This window comes from Apodemus sylvaticus, chromosome 22 (genome assembly GCF_947179515.1).
Source record: "Apodemus sylvaticus chromosome 22, mApoSyl1.1, whole genome shotgun sequence".
NCBI lineage: Eukaryota > Metazoa > Chordata > Mammalia > Rodentia > Muridae > Apodemus > Apodemus sylvaticus.
Genome location: NC_067493.1, coordinates 13,523,638 through 13,535,938, shown reverse-complemented (window position 1 = coordinate 13,535,938; position 12,301 = coordinate 13,523,638). Strand labels below are relative to the sequence as shown.

Below are 12,301 nucleotides of genomic sequence, written 5' to 3'. Positions count from 1 at the left end.
CTACACACATTAGCAATGGACTAGGTCCCCTTTCCTTGTGTGCAGATGACAGCTAGACGCCCCGCCACCTTCACTTCTAGCTACCACTCCTTCTCTGCTGTCTGTGCTGCACAGGCCTCCAGTGTTCACTCAGAAAGCCAACCTGCAGCCTGTGTGTGGTTTTCCTAAACTTGGCTACAGTAACCCTGGGTCTCCAGTCCTCAGGGTCACTGGACACCTCATCTCAGGAACTAGATGAAATGTACAGCTCAATTCTTGATGAGACAGGGACTAGCCTGGTGTATATAAACTTTTCCCAAGCCAAATGCCAAGGTGGCCAGTGATGTGGTTTGTGTGTGTACTTCATCATCAGAGCCCACATGAGTTGCCCTACACCCTGGAAGGGGCCCAGACATCACTGAGTATCTGCTAAAAGTTTTCAGGAATCACACATGGCCAGGATGAGGACTTAGCGAGCTACTTTTCCTGGTGATTCCTGGCTTTGACCCATACAGGCTTCCTTATACACAGAGAAAAGTAAGACTACGTGTAACCCATTCCCTACAGACCAAATGTGTAAAATTTTCAGGGACTCACCCCTGTTGTATGTTGATCACCACTAGAATTATGGTAAAGCCTGGCAATTCTTTATGATAACCATCTGTTAAAACTTGATGCAGTGTGTCCGAACAGCTTTGGGCTCAGGGATGGCTAGAATGGTGAGTTCCATTACAGTTAAACTGACTTTCTCCTCTGCAGGGCTCCAGTGTCCAGTTTGACAGAGAAAAAGCCAGTAAGTAGAGACCTCTGTCCATGAGCTCCGATATGGCTTGTCTAGAATCTGTGTCCCTAAGTGCTAGGGGCATTACTGAGCCCAAGACCGCCAGGTCACAGTCACATAGTTTATACTGTGCACCACTGTCGATATTTGCACAGTTACTGCAACATCGGTGGATTGCTTTACCTGAATACAGGGTGTCTGCCGGGGTTCCCTTCCTGTGATTGACCTGTTTGTCTCAGAGATGCAGTCCAGAGGTAGATATGTTTAGATTGTACCACTTGGGAAATGAATTGTATGATTTAAAATGAATAAACAAGTCATTTTTTAAATATTCAAACAAATGAAAATTCAACAATGAAATCAATGTTATGAAAGAAAAATATCAAACAAATACAAGGAGATCCTTTCTCTAAAGAAATAAGAACAGCTTATACAGGAACCACTGCTGCGTACAAGTCAGCAGATAATTTTCCTAGCTATATGTCTACCTCAGGCAGAGGGAAAAAGACTCTGCTGCACCTATGTGCACAACAGCAGATAGAAATATGTGCTGGAAAGCTGAAACACCAGCAGCCACACCTGCAGCCACATCAGCAGCCACATCTACAGGTGACTGGATAGCATCTGGTATCGATAGAGCTTGATCTATATTTGGAAGATGTACTGGACCAGCTTCTTGCTCAAATGGTTCCACAAATGTTACCTCGAAGAGCTCAGTGTCCTCATGGAGCAGCAGGCTTTCCTGTGGCTCGGCCTCAGAAGCTGGCCTACGAACCAGACTCTCTTGCATCTCAGAGACTTGGGCATCCTGCACTTGGGCCTCTGCAATTGATTTGTAATCTAAAAGCAGATGGAGATGGGCTTTTAGTGAAGGCAGCCTAGGATTGGTTGAGCTTCCCTTGATGCTCACAAGAGGACATTTCATGCCAGAGAATCCCTCATAGTGGGGCATCCTACCTGAGTGCTGTCCAGCCCTGGCTTCTGGTCAAAGCTCTGGAGAATTCCCTGGAGGAACCCATCACTGAAAACCACTCCTACCTTCCCAGGCAGTCCACCCCAGGCCTCCTTACCTCTCTCCACGTTCACATATTTGGCCTCGAGATCCTCCAACACTGAGAAAATCTCCCTGGCTTGGGGATCTCCATCTATGGAATTGAGTCTCACACACACCTTTAGGTGATTCACAATGTTCAAGTTTGGAGAACTGCAAAATTCTTAGGAAGGTGTCTGAATCCAGTATACGATGAAACCGAATATTGCACTGCAAGGAAGAGGAGGATGGAGTGAAGTAGAGTCGGATGCCTGGCCTTGCATCACCAGCGGAGCTGTGGGCTCCATCAAAGGAGGCAATGGCCACCAGCCTGTGTGCTGATGGACATAGTGGTCAGGAGTGTAAGGAGTGGTCAGGTTGTGTGCAGAGGGCTCCAGATGCTGTCTGTCCCCTGGAGGACAGATGGAACTGGGCTGTAGTGGGGATGGATTCTCCCAGGGCCCTTCAGTTTCCATCCTTCCCTCAGCTGCTCAGAACCAAGGATCCCATTGGAGACCTCTAATTTTCACCACCTGCAGGTGATATATCAGGTACCATCCCTCTAGTGGGAATCCCCAAAGAAGGACACCAGGCAAGTGTTTAGTCCTCAGGACAGATGTGCTTGTCTCCTGACACCCCAGCTCCTCAATGTTCTGCTCCTGTCCCTCTGACAACCACCAGAGGGCACATAGACAGGGAAGCCTCCAGGGGTTTGTAGGGTCAGAGCCTGGGCCCTGGCAACCCTACCAACCTAGACTGTGGCCACCGATTTTCCATGGACCTGTTTGACAAAAGAGAGGAGCAGAAAGAGACTGGGTATTGTGATGAGTGCCTTTCACACTCACAGACTGGGTATTGTGATGAGTAAGCAGGGCTCCCTCATGGCCTCTGCTTCACCTCCTGCCTCCAGTTTCCTGCACTGAGTTCCAGTGCCTGCTTCCCTCAGTGATGGACTGTGACTGGAAAATGGAAGTCAAATAAATACTTTCTTCCCCAACTTGCTTTTAGTCAGTGTTTTATCACAGTTGAACCAGACCTGTGCATTGCCTGACCATTATAAACCTCCTAAAATACTAATTGCAAGATAAGTTGGCTCTGTCATGGCCACCCTCACTGCAAGCTCAGCATGATGGATCAGGCTCCTGTTGACAGGAAAGATCACAGATGGATAGATGAGCATGGAAACCGATGGATTCACTAAGCAGCATCTGGCAATCTCTCAAATGGCCTTGTTATAGAGTGCACACTGACAGATTGTTCACCAAGGTGTGTACCTACCCATTACTCTGCAAAACTATAGCTAAGAACAGAGGGTAAAGTAAATTGATCGTGTACATATAAAAAAGTCTACGCCATGGTCTGTTACATGACAGCAATGGCGGTCTCTCCACACTCATGGGCATCCCCAAGTGGTGGTCTCTCTAGCTTTCTCAGTCAGCTGTTGCAGAATTGCTCTGCACCCTTGTGGCTAGCCTGTGGAAACTGGCTGTCCCTGGCTCTAATCCCCTACCTCTGTCAAAAGAAAGTCAAATGAAAACTCCAGAGGCTTGTAATTTGCCAGTCAGATTTATAGTAGTAAATCCTTAAACCCCCAAATGCCCAATCAAACTCAATAGATACTGATATAATTTGTATAGTTATGCTAAACAAAAGTGTCCTGTAATATTAAATCATCTATCTAAGAAATTCCCTGGTACTTATGGCTCCTAGGACCATGTGGATCTGGCTCATCATCCTCTCCTACAGATTCCATCTTATCTCTCCCATCTCAGTCTGTGTCTCTCTCTGTGTGCTTCTCCCCTTCTCTTCCTGTTCTTCCTGTAAGATCCCGCCTCCTTATCTTCACCCAGTGATTGGCTTCCTGTTGTTTCTTTCAGACAATCAAATAGCTAGGGGAAATCCCCCCTGTAAGTGAGTCTACCTGTGCTTAATTCAAGGCTGTTTTCTTTTGTTTTGTTTTGCTTCTTGTTTTTTTTATTGATTACATGTAGTTCCATATTTTAGGTTTACATCTATGACCTGTCTGTAAGGTCTTGTTTTGGTTTTGGTATGAATGTCAGGTAAAGATTCGTGTTGTAACATGCAGGTTCAAATTTTCCAATACAGTTTTGTGGAAAGTGTTCCCTCCAAAACTCATTAGACTTACTACTTGTGTAAGTGAGGGCATTTTCTCATCTGTTTGATTCAATTATAGCTGTGTTCTTCTCTTTTCTGGGCACCATTCCCTCTTGGCGAGTGTCATCATGTGGATAATTCTTTCTACATTTTTTTTTTTAGAATTGTTTGGTTGGTTCTTGAACCTTTGCTTTTCTATCCTAGTATGAATAACTTGGAATGTATAGGCTCAGGGAGATTTCTGATAAAAATTGAAATAAGTATAAGGGAGATCTTTTTATTGTGTTGTGTCTTCTGATCAGTGGCTACCATATGACTCTCTGATTTTTAGTCTGTTCATTCATCCTTTAAGCATTTAATTTGTAGTTATTGCTATGACATCATTTCCTCACTTATTGTCACCATTGCATACAAATGCATTTGAATCCTGTGGCCTATGAGGTTTTCAATTTACTTCTTTGTCCTATACATTCATTCTGTGTACACTTTGGTGTGCTTTGCATGGACAGAATGGTGAGGCCTGAAAATGAGATCCCTTCTATTCACTGCTTTACCGTCCTATGGCTGCAGTGGAATGTTCTTGCCTTACTGCACTAGCTGGCACTTCTATGATGGGACTGAATGCCTGTAGTCAGAGTAGACTTCTGAATTTCTCCTGTTTTTAGTATTTCCCATCACATATGAAACCAGCTGAGGAGTTTGTATAGATTTCCTTTATTGGGTAGAAGAAGTTTGTGTTGTTCCTTTTCTTCCAAGCTTTTATCATAAAGAAGTTTTAGAAGCATTCATTGTGGCGAAAATACAGTTTTGGAAGATAGAAGAAAATTCATAGCAAGGAAATAGAATCGTCCTTTTTCCTTGTGTCCTAATTTATAAAATTAAATGGATTTCTCTATGAGGATAGAAGATGTCTCAGCAGTTAATAAAATCCCCACTGTGTGGTTCTCAAGCAACTCTAAGTTCAGTCCCATGTTGTCTGATGCTTTCTTCCTTCCTTGGTGGACCCTGTGCACACATGCTACACAGATATACAGGCGGGCAGAACACTCATATGCATAAAGATAAAAATAATTTTTAAAAAGTCAAATGCATAAAAAGATTTTCATGTTATTATATTCATTCTTAATAATAACAGATATACCCTTAATCTTTTTAATATATTTTTAATTGTGTGTCTGTGGCCTTACAGAAACTTTGTAATTTTATGAGGTCCCATTTGTCAATTCTTGATCTTAGAGCATAAGCTATTGGTGTTCTGTTCAGGAACTTTACCCATGTGCCCATGTCTCTAATTGAGAAGATATCTTACAACTGGATCTCACAGAAGCATTTCCTCAACTGAGGCGCCTGCCTCTCTGATGATGCTAGCTTGTGTCAAGTTGACACAAATGAGCCAGTATAGTGTGCATGAGTGTTTTTGCCAGAATGTAGTTATGCATGCTGCTTGGATGTAGTGGTGTCAGATATCAGGGAATTACTGATGGCTGTGAACTGACCTATGGGTGCTAAGAACCCAACATGGATTGTCTGCAAGAGCAACAAGTGCTCTTAGGTTCTGAGCTATCTCTCTAGCCCTTAATCCCAAAGGCACTTCAACTCACTTTACTCTGCACAGCCTTGAAGTATACTGTAGGGCTTTTTTCTATTCCTATGAAATAACCATTTTTTCCTGTGCAAGAGGGATTTCATTAAGAAGATACTTTAAACTAAAGATGTAAATCCATGCTGTCTGGATAGGTGACACCTATGTTTATATAATTGAAAAGGTAATCTCTATGAAGTGTGTTGAATACAAGCAAGACCTGCCACTTAAGACAAAGAACTACTTTTTTTCTTTTTTTTATTCGATATAATTTATTTACATTTCAAATGATTTCCCCTTTTCTAGCCCCCCCCTCCCTGAAAGTCCCGTAAGTCCCCTTCTCTTCCCCTGTCCTCCCACCCACTCCGTCGCACTTCCTGTTCTGGTTTTGCCGAATACTGTTTCACTGAGTCTTTCCAGAACCAGGGGCCACTCCTCCTTTCTTCTTGTACCTCATTTGATGTGTGGATTATGTTTTGGGTATTCCAGTTTTCTAGGTTAATATCCACTTATTAGTGAGTGCATACCATGATTCACCTTTTGAGTCTGGGTTACCTCACTTAGTATGATGTTCTCTAGCTCCATCCATTTGCCTAAGAATTTCATGAATTCATTGTTTCTAATGGCTGAATAGTACTCCATTGTGTAGATATACCACATTTTTTGCATCCATTCTTCTGTTGAGGGATACCTGGGTTCTTTCCAGCATCTGGCAATTATAAATAGGGCTGCTATGAACATAGTAGAGCATGTATCCTTATTACATGGTGGGGAATCCTCTGGGTATATGCCCAGGAGTGGTATAGCAGGATCTTCTGGAAGTGAGTATTTGCTTGATTTATTTCCTGGAGTTATGGATGTACACATAACTTCTGCAGGGCTAATTGCCTTTCCATTTGAATTCTAACCTTTTGGGCCAGCATGATTTATAAGGAAGGCTGTTACCATATCTGAGGATGATGAATGGAAGAGACTTGGAACACTCCTGTCTCCAACTTTCACTAATGGCAAATTCAAGGAGGTGACTATTATGGGGAGGGAGTTTCCTTAAGGAACAAATCTGGGACAGGTAGAAAACAAACCCATAGTCCTTCTCCAAAGGTCAGTCCTCTGGGTTAGAATTCTTATTAGATGGCCTTTTGTCTTCATACCAGAGAACCCATTAGAAAATCAACTGGAAATCATTGCATCCCAATCAACATTTCAAGACTAGGATGATGTGTCTTTTGGGGACCTGAGTTTCCACATTTAGCTGTTACATTTTGTGCTTAGATGTTCCCCATCATTGGGCAGAATGGAGAAATGTGAACAACTTGAGCCAAGAAGAAGAGAAAGGGGAGCCCATCAACATGAAAAAATAAATAAGTGTTGGTGTGGTTGATGGGACTGTAAGTACCTCAGTGTCTCCTCAACCCTAGAAATGAGTTCACACTGCCAGAGCAGAAGAGGTTACCCCCAGCCTAGTGATTCATGGTACAATTGGGACACCTTACACATTTAGTGCTAGTTACAGCCAATCTATATTTTAAGGTTAAAATTATAACATATACACACCATAGAATATTTGTTTGTTCAAAGAGGGTACGGTATAGACAGGACAACCTGAATGGCAGTTTCCTCTCTGAATGGCATTGATAAGGAAAAGCAGAAATGTCCAGAAAATGTCACTGGCCATTTTGTATGTTGGGAGTGCAGGTACAATGCAGACTTTAGCATATTCATAAAATAGCACTCACTGGTTTCTTATCTATTAAGCTGATGCAGAACCATATAAACTTGTGCAAGATATATAAAGTTTAGATGTACAGCCTCATCCATTGCTAGTCACAGAGGCATAGGGTATTAAAGGAGTTTCTTACAGAGGTCATTTCAAACACCTCAACGAAAGATAGTTAAACAGAGCTTGATAAGTTAATTCCTAAATAGCCAAAAGCTTTGGAAAATCAGTGAAAAACATAAAAGAATGTTTTTTTTTATTTCAAACCTTTTTATTGATTCTCTGAGAATGTCATACCATGCACCCCAATCCCACTCATTTCCCTGTCCCCTCATACATGCCCTCCTCCCTTGCAAACTACACCCCCAACAGAGAAGAAAGTCTCCTTGTGGAAGTTGTAGTGTGTCACAGTGTGTCTCACAATATACCCTTTTGTTCACATTTCTTTGCTTGCAAGGGTTCCTGACTCCCTCACATGCACCACCAGGGGAAGCTCTCCTGCCCTGCCCCAGCTGGGCCATCCAATGCAGCAGCCAGCAAGGGGTAGTGTTCTGCCCCATTTGTGCATAATGACTCTGGACATGGGTCATCGTGCATGGAGGATGCCTGTGCTTACCCCACATCAAGTGACTGGTGATCATCTTAGGCTAGCTCCTCTTTTGGGCCCCACTGGGGCTGGACTGCTGGTTGTCTAAGGCTTGCTCCTTGCTTGGCCACTCAGGTGGCCCCAGGCAGGGGTCATATGTCTCAGGCTCACTCCCACCCTAGACCTGCAGTCCCAGGAATGTTTTGTCTCCCCTTGGGCTCACTCTTTGCCCTGGGAGCCCATCCCGACCTGCATGGCTGGTGGCCATTTCAGGCTCACTTTCTTCAGGGAGTGTTAGGCTACTAATCATTCAGGAGTTCACAGGGCAGAACACTGAGGATAGACATAGCCTTTCTCCTCTCTTCCACTTAGTGAAGCACAAGTGACACAGCAGCCATGCATGCAATGTCTCTATGGGCAGGAGATTTTATGTGTCTCACTGGCCAATTCTGGGTATGTGTGTCTCTGTGTGTGTGCCTATGTGTGCATGTGTGGGCCAGAGGGAGTCTCAAATGTCATTCCTCAGGGAATATTTTGGGGGGCCAATATCCTTCAATGACCTGAGACTGCCTAAGACTGACCTGCGTGCTTGGGATCCACTCTACCTGGTTTCCTATCTAGCACCAAGTCTAGCTTTTTTCTGTTTGTTTTCTCAATGGCCTCTTGGAATCAAAATCGTGTCCTCACATTTGCATGGTAAGTCCTTTACCAACTGAGTCATCCCTTTAGAACCCAGTTATCAGACCAGAACGTGAAGCTTGGATCATTTTCCATCTTCTATACTGTCAGTAAAAGATGGAGAGTGAAGGCTAGACCTTCCTCTAGACCTTCAAAAGGTCAATCAACTAAGGAGCTTCAACTATTGGCCAATAGCCAATGGCGATGGAGAAAGGCAGGACCTTTAGTAACCCTAAACTAGGACACAAGAGAGAGGCACAGAGAGCTGCCATGATGCTGTAGGAGACAGAATAGATTAGTAGTGCAGGAGAGAGAACCAGTAAGGAGACACTGGTTACTCTTTCCATTGGGCCTGGGGCAGCAGGCAGAGGATAAGAACGGCCTAATCTAGGGTTAGGATTCGGTGTTTCCTTCTGACTGGATATGTTTATAAGGGTAGCCAAAGGGAGCTTTTGAATCCTGGACTTCAGCTCCTTGACGATTTGACATTGGTAGTCAATCTCAGGAGGGAAGTGGTCAAATAGGGAACAGATCTTTTGATCTAGCTTTAGGAATGCAATCTAGTGGTTTTTAGCAAGGCACAGGGAATGGGGGAGAAGGGCATGGCTGGCCAGGCCAGGTTTGACATGCCCAGGCCTGCTAGAGTCCTTTCAAAATGTATTTTTCACTAGCAATTGAGTAGTGCAATTGTTACAGAAATCTCAATGCAGGTCGCCCTAAGACCCCTGTAACTGTCTCAAGTGGTGCAGCAGAACCGCTAGGACTCCGTAGAGTAAAAGGACAAGAAAAGTGGAGGTGACTGAAGCTTCTAGATTTTGCTTTAGGGATAATATGAGCTTTCCTTTTTCTTTTAAATGATGTGTATGGTGTGTGTGTGTGTGTGTGTGTGTGTGTGTGTGTCTGTGTACCTGTGTGTGTTTCTGTATGTTTGTTTTTGTGAGTGTGGGCATGAATAAGTGTGTGTTTCTTGAGTGTGTGGGTATGAATGTGTGTATGTGAATGTGTGTATGTTTGTGAATGTGTGTGTATCTGTGAGTGTCTGTTTATGTGTGTATCTTTGAGTGTATGTCTATGTGTTTATGTGCATGTCTGTAAGTATCCATGTCTGTGTGTGTATGCAAGTATGTGTGTATGTGGGAATTTGTGTATGTGTCTTTCTGTTTGTATGTGTGAATATGTTCATGTCTTTCTATTTGTGTGTGCACGTGTGCATATGCGTGTGCGTGTATGTATATATGTGTGTGTGTTTTTGTGGGTGTCTTTGTGGCTATGTGACTTTAGTTAAAATAAGGACAAAAACAATTTTAATGGACAAGATATACATAATTAAACAGTTCTGATCAAGCTGTCATCTCTTCAGTCATGTCTTGATTCTGGTTCTACAAGATGGTTGCAGTTGCTCAAGGGAAAATTTTGAATATAAGAAGTGACAACTCCCACTCTGGACACCATTCTGCCTGTCAAATACTTGCCTTCCTCTGGGTTGTTATTCTGTATTCTAAGGACTAAAAAGATGGCTGACTTATCTCCCTGTTTTTAAGATATGTTGTGTTCTAGCTTGCTCTGTGTTGCTGTACTAAGCAGCATGACCCTAAGCAACCTGGAGAGGAAAGGTGTATTTAGATTCCTTTGCAGGTAACAGTACAACATCAAAGGAATTAATGATAGACTAAGGCAGGAACCTGGAGGAAGGAACTGAAGCAGACTCCATGGGGAAATATTCCTGGCTTTCCTGGCTTGCTACCAGGTTCAGAATCAGCTACATTTCTTTTCTTTTCTTTTTTGTTTTTGGAGACAGCATTCCTTTGTATGGCCCTGGCTGTCCAAGGACTCAGTCTGTATGTAGACCAGGCTGGCCTCAAACTCAGATATCCTCCTGACTGTCTCAGCCTCTGAAGTGCTGGGATTAAAGGAGTGCACCACCACTGTCCTGCTCTGCATAAGCCAGGCTCATCACCCTGGAGATTGTACCTCCCACAGCTTAGCATGGCTAGCCATAAAAACAAAAAGGTTGCCCTGTGGTAGACTGGGTACCTTGGTGACATCCTCCCCCAACCCCTCACCATCTTCGTTGGTCAGGAGAGCTGTCCCTGAAGCCATGAAAGTGGAAGAGCTAGCCTTGCCTTTCACTGGCTGTAGCCCCTGGGAGAAGAGGCTCTACCTGGGCAGCACAGTGGAGCTGGCTCTGGAGGCCTGGGTGGGGTGAGTTGGCCCCAGGGCATGATAACTGGAGAGCTCACCAGCCTCCTGCTGATGGCAGCCTTGGGTGGCCTAGCCACAGCAGGGATGAGGAGCTCACTCTGGTGGTGACCAGCTCAGCTGCCACCCTGGCCCTGATTCAGCCCTTCCACTTCCACATGTGTATCATCTGTAAACTGTTGGAGAGTCTGAAAGGGTTGGTCCTGCCAATCCAAAGCTGTAGGATCTCCATGACACAGGGCAACAACAGGAAAACCAGGAGGAGTCCCGGGGAGGATCCAAGACTGATGGTGTCACAGAAACCAGAGTCCTCCAGCCAGACAATGACTCAATGCAATGAACATTGACGTGTGAAGATCTGTGGACAGCAGGTATACTGAGGGACACTCAGTGACACTCTACAGCTTCTATAATGAGATGTTTTCTATGTTTGGTGTTACTCATTTTTACTTGTGCATTAATTTTAGGGGGAATGTTGCAAGGATGGAGGGGGGATACAGGCAAAGTGAGTTGAATGGTACTGGGGTGCCAGATGTGAGACTCACAAAGTATCTGTAAAGGTTAAGATAAAAGTTTTATTTTTCTTTTATGTGTATGGGTGTTTTTTCTGCATGTATGCTGATGCATCACATGTATGCAGGGCCCTCAGAGGTCAGAAGAGTACGTTGAATCTCTTGGAACTGGAGTGACAGGTGGTTGTGAGCAACCATGTGTGTGCTGAACTGAACCTAAGTCTTTAAGTCTTGTGTGAGGGGGTGGGGGAGGATGTCCCCCAGGTGCCCACTCTACCACAGAGCAGACTTTTCGTTTTAGGGCTAATCATGTGAAATGGTGGGAGGTACTTTCTGTAGTCTTTAAATAGGGGAGCCAGTGCTATTAACTGCTGAGCCCTCTCTCCAGCCCCGAGACTTGTTTAGATCCTATGAAAACTTCAAAGTGTTACCACATACAGGGGGTGTACAGTTTAGTGGCTATGAATATTCATATTTGGCTCCAGAATAAAGTTTTAAGTTGTTTGAGTCATGGGTTGTGTGCTTCAGTAATTTGAAAGCCAAATTTTGTGTGTGCGCTTGGATATGCATGTTTGTGTGTATGTGTGTGTGTGTGCATATGTATGTGTGTGTCTGTGTGTGTTGTGGGTGACAGGTACCATCTTATCCCAGAGCAATCGTAGATGGGGCAAAACCAAAACCAAAACCAAAACTAAACAAAACATCAGCACACATGGTATCCAATGCACATGATCACACCAGTTTTTTTGTGAATGATGGGGATCACAACTCAGGACTCTACACTTTCTCAGCAGGTGCAATACTGACAGCACCTCCCAATCCTGGATATGTACTGTTTGGTGGGTCCCTCAGAGCTGCATAGGGTCATTCACATAACATCCCCAGCTGTCCACAGTATTCTGGTGCAGTGTGCAGGTTGATGAAATTCCATCATCAACCCCGTTATACATTCTTTCAGAAACCAAGAGATCCAGAAAGCCCTCTGCCTCATTTGCTGTGGGTGCGTCCCTTCCACGCTGTGTCAGAGAGCTCAGTCTCCCAGGGACACGTAGCAGCATTCTCCCCATGGGATGCTGACTATACTAAGTGGCCCTATTGCCCAGGACGGCCAGTGATTTCCTT

General features: G+C 44.2%; 1 non-coding gene across 1 annotated transcript; it reads right to left on the bottom strand.

The window, feature by feature from the left end:
* Positions 1 to 8,080: 8,080 nt before the first annotated feature.
* LOC127673459 (small nucleolar RNA SNORA17) lies at positions 8,081 to 8,212 on the bottom strand. The gene has a single exon (XR_007975188.1). It is a non-coding gene; the product is annotated as a small nucleolar RNA SNORA17 (small nucleolar RNA).
* Between the last annotated feature and the right edge of the window lie 4,089 nt (positions 8,213 to 12,301).